At 42.9% G+C, this 13,929-nt stretch overlaps 1 protein-coding gene across 1 annotated transcript in view; it reads left to right on the forward strand.

The window, feature by feature from the left end:
• Window positions 1-13,929, forward strand: part of SHROOM3 (shroom family member 3) — a 413,191-nt gene that overhangs the window by 109,773 nt on the left and 289,489 nt on the right. The gene's annotated exons all lie outside the window — the stretch shown is intronic.

The raw sequence follows: 13,929 nt of genomic DNA on the forward strand, positions 1-13,929 counted from the left end.
TCAGGACCCCGCAATCTCACAGTCCAAGATGGAATCAGGAAAGCAGTCCAGCCAGCACGTTATTAAAAGCGGATGGTACAGTTTGGAGTTGGCATCCTCAAGGAGGTAGGGGGATGTCAACTTCCAGGCGTCCATCGTCACGCCGTACGTGCATTCATATAGCGCAGTATGTATAGACATGGCCTTTAGCCCTCATGGGAAGAGAGTTCTCTTGTGTAAGGGTAGTGACTCATGAAGCTGCGGTCTCGGGTTAATATTAGGACAAAATAAAACAAATTAAACCAAACATATATTATCTTCAATCAATTAGATCATAATAATAAAATATACATAGCAAGACACAAGACACTATAGTTATACTGTAGCATGATGTATGAAAAATATTCAGATCAAATATTATATATGGAAATAAGTAACATATTTATCCAATCTGTTGAGCTCTTAGAATTATCTTCATATAACTAAACAATTAAAATCCATAGTAATACATCACACACATGCCTAAACAAATTCTAAGCAGTTAATGTTGGAAACAATGAAACAACACATGTAACAAATGATAAAAAGATATATTTTGTTATAATCTAACATGTTTATTTTAATCTGATCTACAGTATACCAAATAGAATGTGGAATTGAACCTGAAACGTTGAAGCTATTCATTGCTTCTATAGAAAATATTTCAAATCCCATTCGGTGTTCAAACCTTTGGGTATTAGGGTATCGAGTGAAAATATCCAATAAGCCTCTCTTTTGTATAAGCCATTGCACCTATCTCCACCCCGTATATGTGGTTTAACATGTTATAATGCTTCACATTTGAAATTGTTCAAACTCCCAAATTGGCAAGTACCAACGTGTTTTGTCACAGAATGTGTTTGATCCTTTTTGGTTATTAGTCTCGTGTTCCAACACTCTCTGCTTAAATGGCCTCGTGGTTAAACCAACATAACGCTTGTCGCAACCACAAATGAGCATACAGTATGTATGACATGATAGTTGTTACATGTGATACCTGACAACATATTATACACTTTACTTCCTTCTTTTTTGCAAACAGTTTTCGTTTTTTGAACATATTTACAAATTTTACATCTACCACAGGGAAAGCAGCCAAGCAAATTTGGAAAAAAATCCCTATGAGATTTTTTGGTTGGTTTTGGCATGATAGGGAATATTATATTTGCCAGTGTCTCAGATGTTTTGAAATAAACATTTTGTAACTATGTTAAAAAAACGATTTTGGTTTTGTCAAGGTTTTCTTGTTATCTATATTGTTATTTTTTTTGCTTGTAATAATTGTTTTTTGGCATCAGTTGTCTTTTTACCTGTGGTGGGACGTATAAATAGTAATACAGCTATCAAAGTACCGGCACTCACTGTCTAACAGCTAAATAATCTACTGAAAAAAGGTCAGAATGGTAAATAATTTTAATATTAGCATATGTAAACCGGAATTAGAGCAAATACAATGCAATGGGAAATAATGTCTCATAGTGAGGGGTGTGAGGGAAAATTTCCCATTGCATTGTATTTGCTCTAATTCCGGTTTACATATGCTAATATTAAAATTATTTACCATTCTGACCTTTTTTCAGTAGATTATTTAGCTGTTAGACGGTGAGTGCCGGTACTTTGATAGCTGTGTTATTATTAATAGAGGGGAAGAAGGGTCCCCTATGTTCCATGCACCCTGCATACGTACATTTTTGCTGTAATCAGTGTTCTGTCTATCATCTTTAGATATAGAGGTATAAATAGTATTCACCTCCCCCAACTATTTAATCCTTGAAAAAGCGCCATAGAGGGTGTGAAACGCATGGGAGGAGAGTTTCCCCTGTTTGTACATGTTTGTATCTTTTTATTAGGGTGTTTACAGATACATTTCAAAGTATTACATTGTAGCATATTGTATTTACATGTACATAGGTTATCGTATAATGTTATATAGATCAATACTGCTGCGGCACAGTTTATTCGAGCATTTGCCCGTTCTGTGCCGCAGCAGTAGCCTGGCGCGCGCCCGAGTGTGACGGGCGCACGCCGAAGCAGCGGAAGAGCGCCCTCCGATCAGGGCGCTCTCCCTACCGCTGCCGGGTCCGCCGGGTCCCCCGGAACCCCCTGCCGCTGTCCCGCGATCGCGGGACACCAGGGCTCCCTCGGGGAGCCCCTGGACACGCGTGCAGGGGGCGCACGCTCCCGATGACGCGTGACCGCGCGTCTATGACGCGCGGCACGCCGAGGGGCGGCCACTAGCAAGCCGGGAGATTTCCCGGCTTGCGGTACCGACCACACTTCAATAAAGTGTGTCGGTAGTGTACATATTTGCGATACCCATTTTTCTTCTTTTTTTTTATAACTGGTCTTGATCTAATATCTTGACCATTTAACTCAAAACCTTGTATCATAGCTTGCTTGTGACTCCCATCCTTTCTTTTAGTTATCATATTTGTTTAGACTAGGCTCTTCGTTTTTAATCTGTTCTGTTATGTTATGTTGTGTTGCAGGACGTTCTCCTTATTTTCTATTTCCTTTATCAGATTTTCCGTCCGTTTTAGTTTACCATCTTATCTCGGTTGTCATCTGAATTTATTCTGTTGTAGCTGGGGAAGAGAGTTTATAATCATCTCCCATTTTAGGTCAAATTTGTCAAACTGATTATCTTCTACTTGTTCTGTAGATATTCTGTCTATCGTGATTAGTTTGACCAAGAGGGATTTTATAAGTTCTATGTTAGGTGTTTGTGAATCCAACCACTTGATCATAATGGCTTTTCTGGCTACCAGGAGAATCATCTCTGTTGGGACAATAGCTCCCCTATTTTGGTTGATCTTAATTGTCCAAGGTTCAGTATTGGCAAATATCATGGGGAGGGGGTGTTTTACCCAGCTAATTTTCGTAACTTGCAAAAGAAATCAAAGAGTAAACTCCAAGAAACTGATGCTCCAAATCGTGCACATATAATATCCACAATGTATCCAATGATGAATGTACAAATAAATCCAAAAAAGCGCTCGTGATCAGTGATCCTCTCCGCCACTGCCCTCACTAAACCCGGCGTCCCATACACAGTCACAGACCCTCAAAAAGACAGAAGTACTCACAGTCTTGACTCGTCGTGTTCAGTCCTCAGGATAAAACAAACGGAAATGCTGATCAGGTGCGCTGAGAAGCGTGCTCCAGCTGGGTATAATGGTAAGTAGAGGAAAAGTTTCAGGCGGCTCACAGCTACCGCAGGGGTACAAAAACTGGTATCCAAGCGCAATCAAAATAAAAGGTTGTTTGTTAAGTGCATACACATGAATCCTTCTGCTAAAGAGAAAAACTCTGACGCGTTTCGTCCACCAATGGGACTTTGACAAAGTCCCATTGGTGGCCGAAACGCATCAGAGTTTTTCTCTGTAGCAGAAGGATTCATGTGTATGCACTTAATAAACAACCTTTTATTTTGATTGCGCTTGGATACCAGTTTTTGTACCCCTGCGGTAGCTGTGAGCCGCCTGAAACTTTTCCTCAATTTTCGTAACTTCGTTAATATATTATAGGTCCAGAACTCGTTAATTTTTACGCATGTCCAGAGGCAGCGATTGAGGTTAACTTTAGGGAGGTTGCATTTGGGGCATTTCGTTGTGTCTGCTTCTAAATTCGTAATTTGTCTAGTGAAAGGTATATATGCCCTATGCATTATCTTGAATTGCATTTCTCTCCAGTTTTCTGATATAATTATTTTGCAAGTCCTAATATACCCAATTGTTAGATCTTCCATCATCTGAATTTCTTGGAAGTCTTGTTTCCATGCTTCTAGATTTTTTTTGTTATTTTTCTCCATGTCTTGTTTTCTAATTAATTTATATATATCGGATAGCGAGTATCTGCAATCTGTGTCTTGACTGAAGTACGTGTCTATTGCATTGTTTTCTAGTATGTGTTTTTTGTAATCTTTGAGTTTTCTCCCATAGTTGAGTAGTTGGATATATTGAAATACCTGGTTTTCCGGTGTATTATATGTTGAGATTAGCTCTCTCTATGCCATAAACTCTTCTCATTTACAATGTCTCCTAGGTTTCTTATCCCTTGTTTTCCCCAGCTATTAAAATGGCTATGTTCTTTTCCCGGGGGAACATCTGATTTCCCTGTATAGGTAGGAATCTGGAAATTGTGTAAGACAATTTAAACTTTTTCCTAATTATTCGCCACGTAACCACTGTATCCCTAATTAATACGTTGGATTTGATCTCATGGGGCATTGTATTCCAGTTTGTGTGTAGTAGTTCTGCCAGTGAGAGCTTCAACACCCCACCTGTCCTTAGTCTGGTTAAGGAAATCCTTAATCTCAGTCAGACAATACTGAGCGCCCTTAAAGGCCTGACTAGAGGGAAGGTCAGAAAACTAAGCGTTGACCCTCCGAATTCCGGCGATTCTGCAAGCTCTCGTACCGCGACATCATCAGAGTCAATCCTCAAAGTCAACCCAACGCCATCCACCTTGAAGATCCGGAACAGCCCGATTAGGGAGAGGAGAGAGCCGAGAGTCGGAGAGAGCCAAGAGCCGGAGAGAGCCGAGAGCCGGAGAGAGCCTGAGAGATATGCAGATGCCGACATCTATCAAGAATCATCAGATATTGATTGGACACTAAGGACTGGTCGACCTATTCATTTGGGATCATTCTGGGTGTTGTATGGTTAATCTAGGCACCAGTGATTTTGTGTTTCTAAGTTCTGCCAGTGAGAACTCACCCGCAAAATGTTTTTCTAATTCTGGGGAGGAGTAATAATCTTTCCCTTGGGTCAAATCCCCCACATGCCTTAGCATGCAGGCTAGGTTATAGTATTGTATATTTGGTATGTTAACTCTTCCCCTTTCTTTGGCCATCTGTAGTTTTATAAGTGCTATTCTCGTTTTTTTTTATGACAAAGACATTTACTCATCCCCTTATTCAGTTCATTAACATCCCTATGTTTGATTAGCATTGATTATAGTAGCCTTGCGAATGATATCATTTTTATGACAGATGCCATGCCAAAGATTGACAGTGGAAATGTCATCCAGGATCTCATCTCTTCTAGGATTTTTTTTGACTATTGGCTTGATGTTATTTTCATATAATTTCGTGAGATCTGCTTCTAGATGTATTCATGGATATATAATAGGGGCCTTTGTTACTTTTATCTGTAGCTTGTTGTTTTTTATGGTTCTATCTGGCATGTTTATATACATGAGCTCAGTTTTGGATACATTTATTTTAAATCCAGCAAAGGAGCCAAACCTTGTGATAGTCTCGAGAATTTTCTCTAAAGGTCTATTGGGGTTAGATAGGGATAGAAGAATATCGTCCACGAACATTGCTAATTTTAAATTGTTTTTTCCCATCATTATTCCCTTGAAATATGTTAGCTGTCGCAGAAAGTGGGCTATAGGCTCTATAGCAAGATTAAAAAGTAAGGGGGACAGTGGGCATCCTTGTCTCGTGCCTCTGTGTAGTGCGAAGGAGTCAGATAGGCACCCAGTCGCAATAGTTCTAGCTTTAGGTTTGTTATATAGGGTCCTTATTACATCATTAAACTTCCCTTTAAATCCCAAATTTTCCAAGGTGTATATTACATGATCCTAAAGTATGTTATCAATTGCTTTCTCGGCATCGATTGTACTGCTGCGGCCGAGTTTATTCGAGCATTTGCCCGTTCTCGGCCGCAGCAGTAACCTGGCGCGCGCCGGAGGGTGCCGGGCGCGCGCCAAAGCAGCGGAAGAGCGCCCTCCGATCGGGGCGCTCTCGCTACCGCTGCCGGGTCCGCCGGGTCCCCCGGAACCCCCTGCCGCCGTCCCGCGATTGCGGGACACCAGGTCTCCCTCGGGGAGCCCTGGACGTGCGTGCAGGGGGCGCTGACACCCGATGACGCGTGACCGCGCATCGGTGACGCGCGGCACACCGAGGGAGTGGGGCTAGCAAGCCGGGGCATCCCCCAGCTTGCGGAACTAGCCCTGCTCGAATAAATCGTGTCGGTAGTGTACATGTTTTCTATGTAGTCGAATAAATAGTTTTTAACGATTTTTGGCTGGGGAGTTTTCCCTATTTTTTGTTTGGAGCAGCTGTCACTTTGATTGATTTTTCTGTTCTATCATTCTCTTGTTTAGCCCCTGTCCCGTCTCACCTATGTAGTAGCAGCCCCCTGGGCTGTTCATGCACATGATGAGGTACACGACATTGCTGGAGGAACAGGTGAACCTGCCTCTGATTTTGTACTCCAGATTCCTGTGTGGTATTTGTATTGTGCCCGCAGTGTGGAGCATTGCTCAGGTTTTCCATCTTGGGTTCTGGCATGGTTTTGTCCCGCATTCAGTTGTACTGTTGAATACTTTACTCCTCACCATAATTTTCTTAAGATTATGAGGTTGTCTGTATGATAATAGGCGTGTTTCAGGAAAGACCTGTTGCAGTCTTGTATCTTACTGGAGAATGGGTTGTAGTTCCCTGGTGATCTTGCGTAGGGCTTCTAGGTGTGGGTTATATGTGACCACCAAAGGTACCCTGTCACTTGTCCCTTTCTGTCTATATTCAAGGAGATCACTTCTTGGTATTATGCTGGTCTACAATTCTATGGTTAAATCCACAGTTTATGAAATCCGATCTCAAGGCTGTAATCCGCTGGCCTCTGTCTGCTGTGTCGGAGCATATCCGGTTGTATCATATGGCTTGTCTGTAGATGGTTGCATGCTTAGTGTGTGTGGGGTGGAACCTGGTGTCCCTCAAATAGCTGGCTCTGTCTTGAGGTTTGTGGTATACAGAAGTCTGTAGTTGGTTGTTCTTTATAGTAATGATGGCGTCTAGGAAATATACTTCGTCCAGGGAACGTATTGAAGTTCTCATTGAACTGTAGGAGGTCCTGTTCACCAGAGATCCAAATCAGGAGGATGTCATCGATGTACCAAAGGCATGTTTCATTTCCAAATGTGAAGTAGTTATGGGTCAGAATAAATTCGATGCATTTAGTCACTGTCTCTGTGAGTGGCTCTTGCTGTCCCAGAAACTATCTGCAGGCTGAAATTCCATCTTTGTGGTGGATGTTTGTGTAAAGTGATTCTACATCCGTGGTTGCTAGTAGTGTTCCTGTTGGGAGGGGGCCAATAGCATTAAGTTTGTTTAGCAGGTCGTGGTGACCTGGATATAGCTGAGTGTGTCCCTGACATGTGGTTTTAGAATGCCTTCCACCCAGCCAGAAATATTCTCAGTCAGTGTGCAAGATCCAGAGATAATAGGACGTCCAGGGTCACCCTCTTTGTGAATTTTAGGGAGCATGTGGAATGTGCCAGGTTTTGGGTTAGCTGGTATGAGGTCCAGAATTTGTTTTCTTGTGTTTATCGGGAGTGTTTTAATGATCCTGTTCAGTTTTTGTTGGATCCTCCTGCAGTTTGGTGTAATACTTTGCATCAGAGAGTTGCCTGTGCACTTCCCGCAGATAGTCTGTGGTGTTCATTATGACCACTGCTCCTCCCTTGTCCACAGGTTTGATTGTTATGTTGTGTTGGCCTTTAGAGATTCTATGGCTCTCCTCTCGATCAGTGTCAGATTATACGCTTGTTTCCTTACTTTGTCCAGGATGGTGGATTTAGCTCTGTGTCTAAAGCTTTTGATGTACCGGTCAAGTTTGGGGTTACACCCAGTTTGTGGGATCCAGTTGAATTTTTGCTTCTTCCTGCTCATGTGCAGCGGCCTTCCTTCTACAGTGTTGGCGCACTCTTGGTTGTGTCTGTCATGGAAGAACTCCTAAAGACGCAGTCTTCTAAAGAACTCTTCCAGGTCAATACACAGCTTAATCTTGTCTATGGGCTTGGTTGGGCAGATTGTGAGACCCTTTGATAATACTGAGGACTCTGCTTGATTTGGTATGTAGTCTGAGATGTTAACAGTGCAGTCCTGCTGTTGGCGGTTGTCCCTGTTTGTTTTGTTTGTAGTTGTGCTGGCTGCTGCAGAGTATCTCATTCTCAGCCTCAGTCTGTGTCGTTTCTTTTCCTTGTTGCTAATTAGACCCTTCAGGAATTTTTCATGGAATGCTTGGAGTCCTCTCCATGTGTCTGTGTGTATTGCTTGTGAGTTCAGGATGCAGTCTATCGTCTCTTTTTTGTCTTTCTCCTGTTGCTGTAACAAATGCTAGTCAGATGGTTCCTTAATCTTTCAGAGGTCCTGGTGTACTGTTGGTAGAATTTTGTGTAGTGATGTACCGAGTACCCGGAATTACCCGGTACCCGGCGTTAACCGGCGGATTTTCAGCTACCCGGAAATTACCCGTACCCGGCAACTGAGAAGTGGGCCCAGCGCCGGGTAATACCCGGTGCTGGTTAATGTCAGGGTAGCTGAAAAATACATCATTACTTGCCTGCTGTCAGCGATGGAAGGCAAGGAAGACCTGTGAGGAAGCCCGCGGCAACATCTAGGCAGGTCAGCAGAGGTCCTGTGGCGGTGGCAGCATCAGCAGTGTGTTCAGCCCACGCTGGAGCTGCACGACTCCCTAGCAGTATGAGCTGGGGAACCATGTGACCAGAGCAGGAGCACAAGTGTTCCTATTGGACAGCCGGCTGTCCAATAGGAACGCTTCTGCTCCTGCTCCGGTCACCTGGTTCCCCAGCTCAGACTGTTATGGAGTCCTGCGGTCTGACCACACACTGCTGATGCTGCCACCACCACAGGACCTCTGCTGACCTGCCTAGATGTTTCCGCCGTCTTCCTCCACCCCCAGGTAAGTGCCAACTGGGTACCCGGCCGGGTAGATCATTTGATTTTTGCCGGGTACCCGTTACCGGTTTTTTTTTTTAAAGTAGGACCCGGTCCAACACTAATTTTGTGTTGTATGTGTTCGCAAATGGGTTTTTGAAGGTGAGTCCTTTTAGGATCAGATGCTCCTTTTTGCATTTGCTGAGGGTACCTTTGGTAGTCTCATATAACCCACACACACACACATATATAGGATGGCCTCACTGTAGGGTCAGTAAGATGCCAAACAGTGGGTTAAGCTGCAGTGGTTTATTCTGTACCATAACAACCAAACATTTGGCAAATGAAACCATAAAATAAAACCCTACTCCCCTTGGGAGACTGACTACACAGCAGGTCCCTATCTACCTGGCTAGCCAGCTAAGCCAGTTACCAGCCCCAAAACACACAGCAATACTATGCAATGGCCATGAAAATATAATATATATAACTGCCAGTTGCAGTTCCCCGGGTCTCCAGGTAATTCGCTCAGCAGGATTGGAATGTCAGTTCCTTGTATATCCGCTCCATCCAGGAGCTTGTTGTCCCTCGTGGCAATCCTCTGCCTGGGGTGAGTCCCAGTTGGTTCCAGCAGACCCTGCTCCCTACAGGCCTCGGGAACCAGAGCAACCAAGGTCCCTCCTGGTTTGGAAAAGCCTCTCCCTTTCTCTCTCTGGGGAAAAACAATCTCTATGGCTCTGGCAGATTCTTGCCTTTTTAACCACCTGTTCATTCAAGAGTGCTGGTTTAATTAGCTGCACCTGAAGCTAGCCTCTCCATGAGGAATTTAACTACACTACTCCAGCATACAGAGATAGTGACTCCATCACAGTAGCAAGACAGTGAAGTAAGACTTGCTGTTACTGGCCCACGGACAAAAAAGCAAAATTCTGTGGTGTTGAGGACCATGTTGAGGACCATGTCTGCCGTGAACGAGCTGATCACCAAAAATTGCCCCCCCCGGTGCCTGTGCACAGTTATGACTGACCGGTCAACCACTTCTGGGATCATTAAGGAGGGTGGGGGAAGGGGGGAGTAAATGATAAGAGAGCAGGAGGCAGAAGCTTGGGACAGAGCTAGTTGGAGCTTTCCTGTACTATGCCTGCCTTTGCTCTCAATGCACACTGACAGGGCAGGTGTGTCTGTATGAGAGTGTCTGTGTGTGTGTGAGAGTGTCTCTGTGTGTGAGAGACTGTGTGTGAAAGAGTATGTGTCTGTGTGAGGGAGAGAGAGAGAGAGAGAGAGAGAGAGAGAGAGAGAGAGTGAGTCAGTCTGTGTGTGTGAGTCACAGATACTGACACAAACACACACACACAGTCGCCATGGGAGGGGGAGAAGGGTAGCAGTAAAGTCTCACTTCCCCCATCCCCCACAACCCAGCACCAACATGCTGGCTCCTACAAATTTGTCTGGCTTTTATATTTTTATCCACCCCTGAATATATGCAGTATAAATATCATCTTTAGCCCTTGTCGATCCACTGCTGGATGAAGCCCTCCCCAATGATCTTCCAGATACTGCAGTTGCAAGCCTTCTTCTTCTCTGATTTCATCCTCACATCTTACTTTTGGTTATCATCTTGGTCCTTTAATTTCCTTGGAATCCAGTCGAGTACCATTTTAGGCCAACTATGGTTATTTCTTCTTGCGATATGTCTAGCTCACTGCCATTTTAATTTAATTCTTGTGATAATGCTATAGACTTTTCTTCTGCTTTATTTTAATACTCAGCAAACCTCTCTATACTTCTATGGGTTGTCTGAAGCTTCTGAATTATCTTCACATTTAAGGTCCAAGTTTCACATCCATACTGTACGTGAGCACACGCAGAATACACTGGCTGAAAACGTTTCTCTTAAGGCACTGTGAAAGGTTCCTTTGAAATATTGTCTTGTCTTCGAAATGCACTCCATCCCATCTTCATTCCCTTATTGATTTCATTCAAAAAGTGTCCATCCATTGTTACTTGCCGGCCAAGATAGACGTAGTCTTTGACTTGTAGTTTTATTCCATTTATTTCGATCTTTGTAGAGTTGACACATTTGTTGAACATCACTTTGGCCTTGCCGAGATTCTTATTGAAGCCCACATTCTTACTTCCTTTAACAAGTTCTCCGATTTGTTTCTGGAGGTCTTGTGGACTTGTGGCAAAAATAACAATGTCATTTGCGAATGGTACACTACCGACACACTTTATTGAAGTGTGGTCGGTACCGCAAGCCGGGAAATCTCCCGGCTTGCTAGTGGCCGCCCCTCGGCGTGCCGCGCGTCATAGACGCGCGGTCACGCGTCATCGGGAGCGTGCGCCCCCTGCACGCGTGTCCAGGGGCTCCCCGAGGGAGCCCTGGTGTCCCGCAATCGCGGGACAGCGGCAGAGGGTTCCGGGGGACCCGGCGGACCCGGCAGCGGTAGGGAGAGCGCCCCGATCGGAGGGCGCTCTTCCGCTGCTTCGGCGTGCGCCCGTCACACTCGGGCGCGCGCCAGGCTACTGCTGCGGCACAGAACGGGCAAATGCTCGAATAAACTGTGCCGCAGCAGTAGGTGACTCAAGTATTCACCATTGATTTTGATTCCCTTTTCTTCTCAATTCAATGCATACTGTATATATAAATATAATAAACTGAAACAGTATTTTTGTTGGATTTTTCATTGTGTCAAAATATATACGACCACCCTACCGGGGAGTGAAGAAAATATAACATTTTGGGTTTTTTGGCAAGAAAGGGAACAGCTGGGTGGGTATTCTGTTGCAGGCGTATACAGAGCTGAATAGTTCATCTAATTATTTATAATAAATTAGATCTTCGCTTCTGTGGCAGCGTGACAACTGCGTATTTTATGTACGGTGTAATGACCTTGAAGGCATGGTCCAGCAATTGTGGAGCAATTTATATACCTTGAACATCAAAGGCATATTTACTCTGTGGGGATGAGCTTTCCACTGCTGTAGAGAAATGTCAGCTCCCCTTTATGTAATAAACACTTTCTTTGTATTCTAAAAGCTTACACTTGTTTCAAGAATGCAACTGCTGCAGGCAAAGCGACCTGATCTAATGAAGCATACAAAGAGAATGTTAAAAATAGCTTGTGCGCAGAATAATGCATTAAAGATGTTGATCGCTAATTATGTATGTGCATAAAACACTTATTTAAAGGCATGTCTCCCAAACACAGCTACAATTCTGATCATCCTTTGCAAGAGATCGTTTAGATTTTGTACGGTGACTGCTGCTTTTCATGCGCCATGGCTTACACTCTTCTCAATTGTCAGAACTGGAGGCATATTCAACTTGATTGTACTCTACATCTGTCAAATGGACTCTTTGCTTTAACAAAGGGAAGTTGTATTGGTGCAGAGTCTATAAAAGGTTATGTAAGCCAGATACAGACCTAAACAAATAAATCCCATGTTGTGTAACTTACTGTGATGCAATATGAAAAGAAATGTATTAATTTCTATAATATTAGTTGGAAGTATTTAAGTCAATGACTGTACTGACATCATCAAATGATTGTGGTAGATTAGAATGGTATATTACACCATTTTTCAACTAGAAGACCTCTATAATGGGCCATAAGACCCTTACAGAGACTGAGACCCCAAAATATGAAACAATTCAGCCAGGCTGTTTGGAGCAAAACCAATTGAAGCTGCACAACAATTGAAAGGTATAGGCAAGTGACGAGCTTGACAAGCCTGTACAAAGAATGTAGCTGGACGACTGGACACTGGTAATCTGGATACGATATAAGGTATTGCTTTGTTGTCAGGAGAACAGCCAAAGACCTTTTGAATTGTGCTTTCACACAACGACACACCGGTACTATTAAGTGTATTGTTACTATGCCTATTAAAAGTGAAGATACTTTGAGATATTTCTCTATGTCAGACTCAAGTTACTTCAATAATGCAAATTATATACCATAGGATTCATACAAAATGGTAATATGGTAAATGTATAGGCTATTGAATCGTATTTGGCAGCATGGTGCCTGCTGTTAATTATAATAGTAATTGTCAGTCAAGTCTATCAGTCTACAATTTGCACTCAGTTCACCTAACTCGCTATGCATTACAGGGATTTAGCTACAGACATGTGATTTAAGCACTACCATCAATGAAAACACGAAAATCTGACTTTTCTGTATAAACAATATTAGTTTTTAATGTTACCACCATATTTGAGAGACCCCCTGGATGCTATTTCCTCTCCCTGATTACTGGTCTTGTCTTATCCTCGCTGTTTATTTTATCTTTCACCGTGAGAATAGTGGCATAATTCCACTGGTATATCAGCGGCACCTGATTCTAATCTGCTATCTGTTTCTAGACCAGGCAGCAGGGATTTATTTCCAGAGAGATCTTTTCCTGGTCCAATGAAAGAAAGTAGAAGATTATTTTTGTTTAAGAGTAGCAGATTGGATGTAGGTTGTGATACCTTCCAGTGGATCAACACTAGAATTCTTCCATGTATTACATTATAGTGTGCAAAGCTTTCAAAACCTCATAGGTTTCCTCTTTACAGTAAGTGTGCTCTTTTAAGTTTTCACTTGAAGAAGAAACCTAGAGGTTTCAGAAGCTCGTATACTATAATGAAGAGTTGCTGCTTTACGTTTTAACTGAAAAACACCACCTGATTGAATGATAAAGAAACTAAATGGAGCATAATTATCTATTGTGTTCGACCTCTTGTCACTGGTTGGAGACAAAGGCAGCACATGGGGAGTATGCAACGTAAAAAAAAAAAAGTGCACCAATAAACACCAAATTCAAAGGTGTGTCAGTGTTTTTGTCATTGTTAACAGTGATAAACACTGATTTTTAAAAATAAAATGCAAACACTGGACAAACGAAAAAATAAACATTGATTTTGAAAATAAATAAACACCGCAAAACAGAATTCCTAATGATAATTTGTAAGGATGGGCAGGTTTGTGTTGCCCAATATCCGAACTCCCCCCTCCGAATTTCGACCCCATAGATCCAAGTGGAAGCGAACAAAGGTCAGATCTATGGGGGTGAACACAAAGCACGTCTTCCTCAGATTTGGTTCAGGTCCCCCAAAACACAATACATTCTTAGAGCCAAAATACCAGTGAAAGTGCCCATCCTTAATTAATCATCTATGAAGAGCTCTAATGTTGGTCTGCTAAAAGGTATCCCAACCTACATCGAATATGCTT

Source organism: Ascaphus truei, chromosome 1 (genome assembly GCF_040206685.1).
Source record: "Ascaphus truei isolate aAscTru1 chromosome 1, aAscTru1.hap1, whole genome shotgun sequence".
NCBI classification, from domain to species: Eukaryota; Metazoa; Chordata; class Amphibia; order Anura; family Ascaphidae; genus Ascaphus; species Ascaphus truei.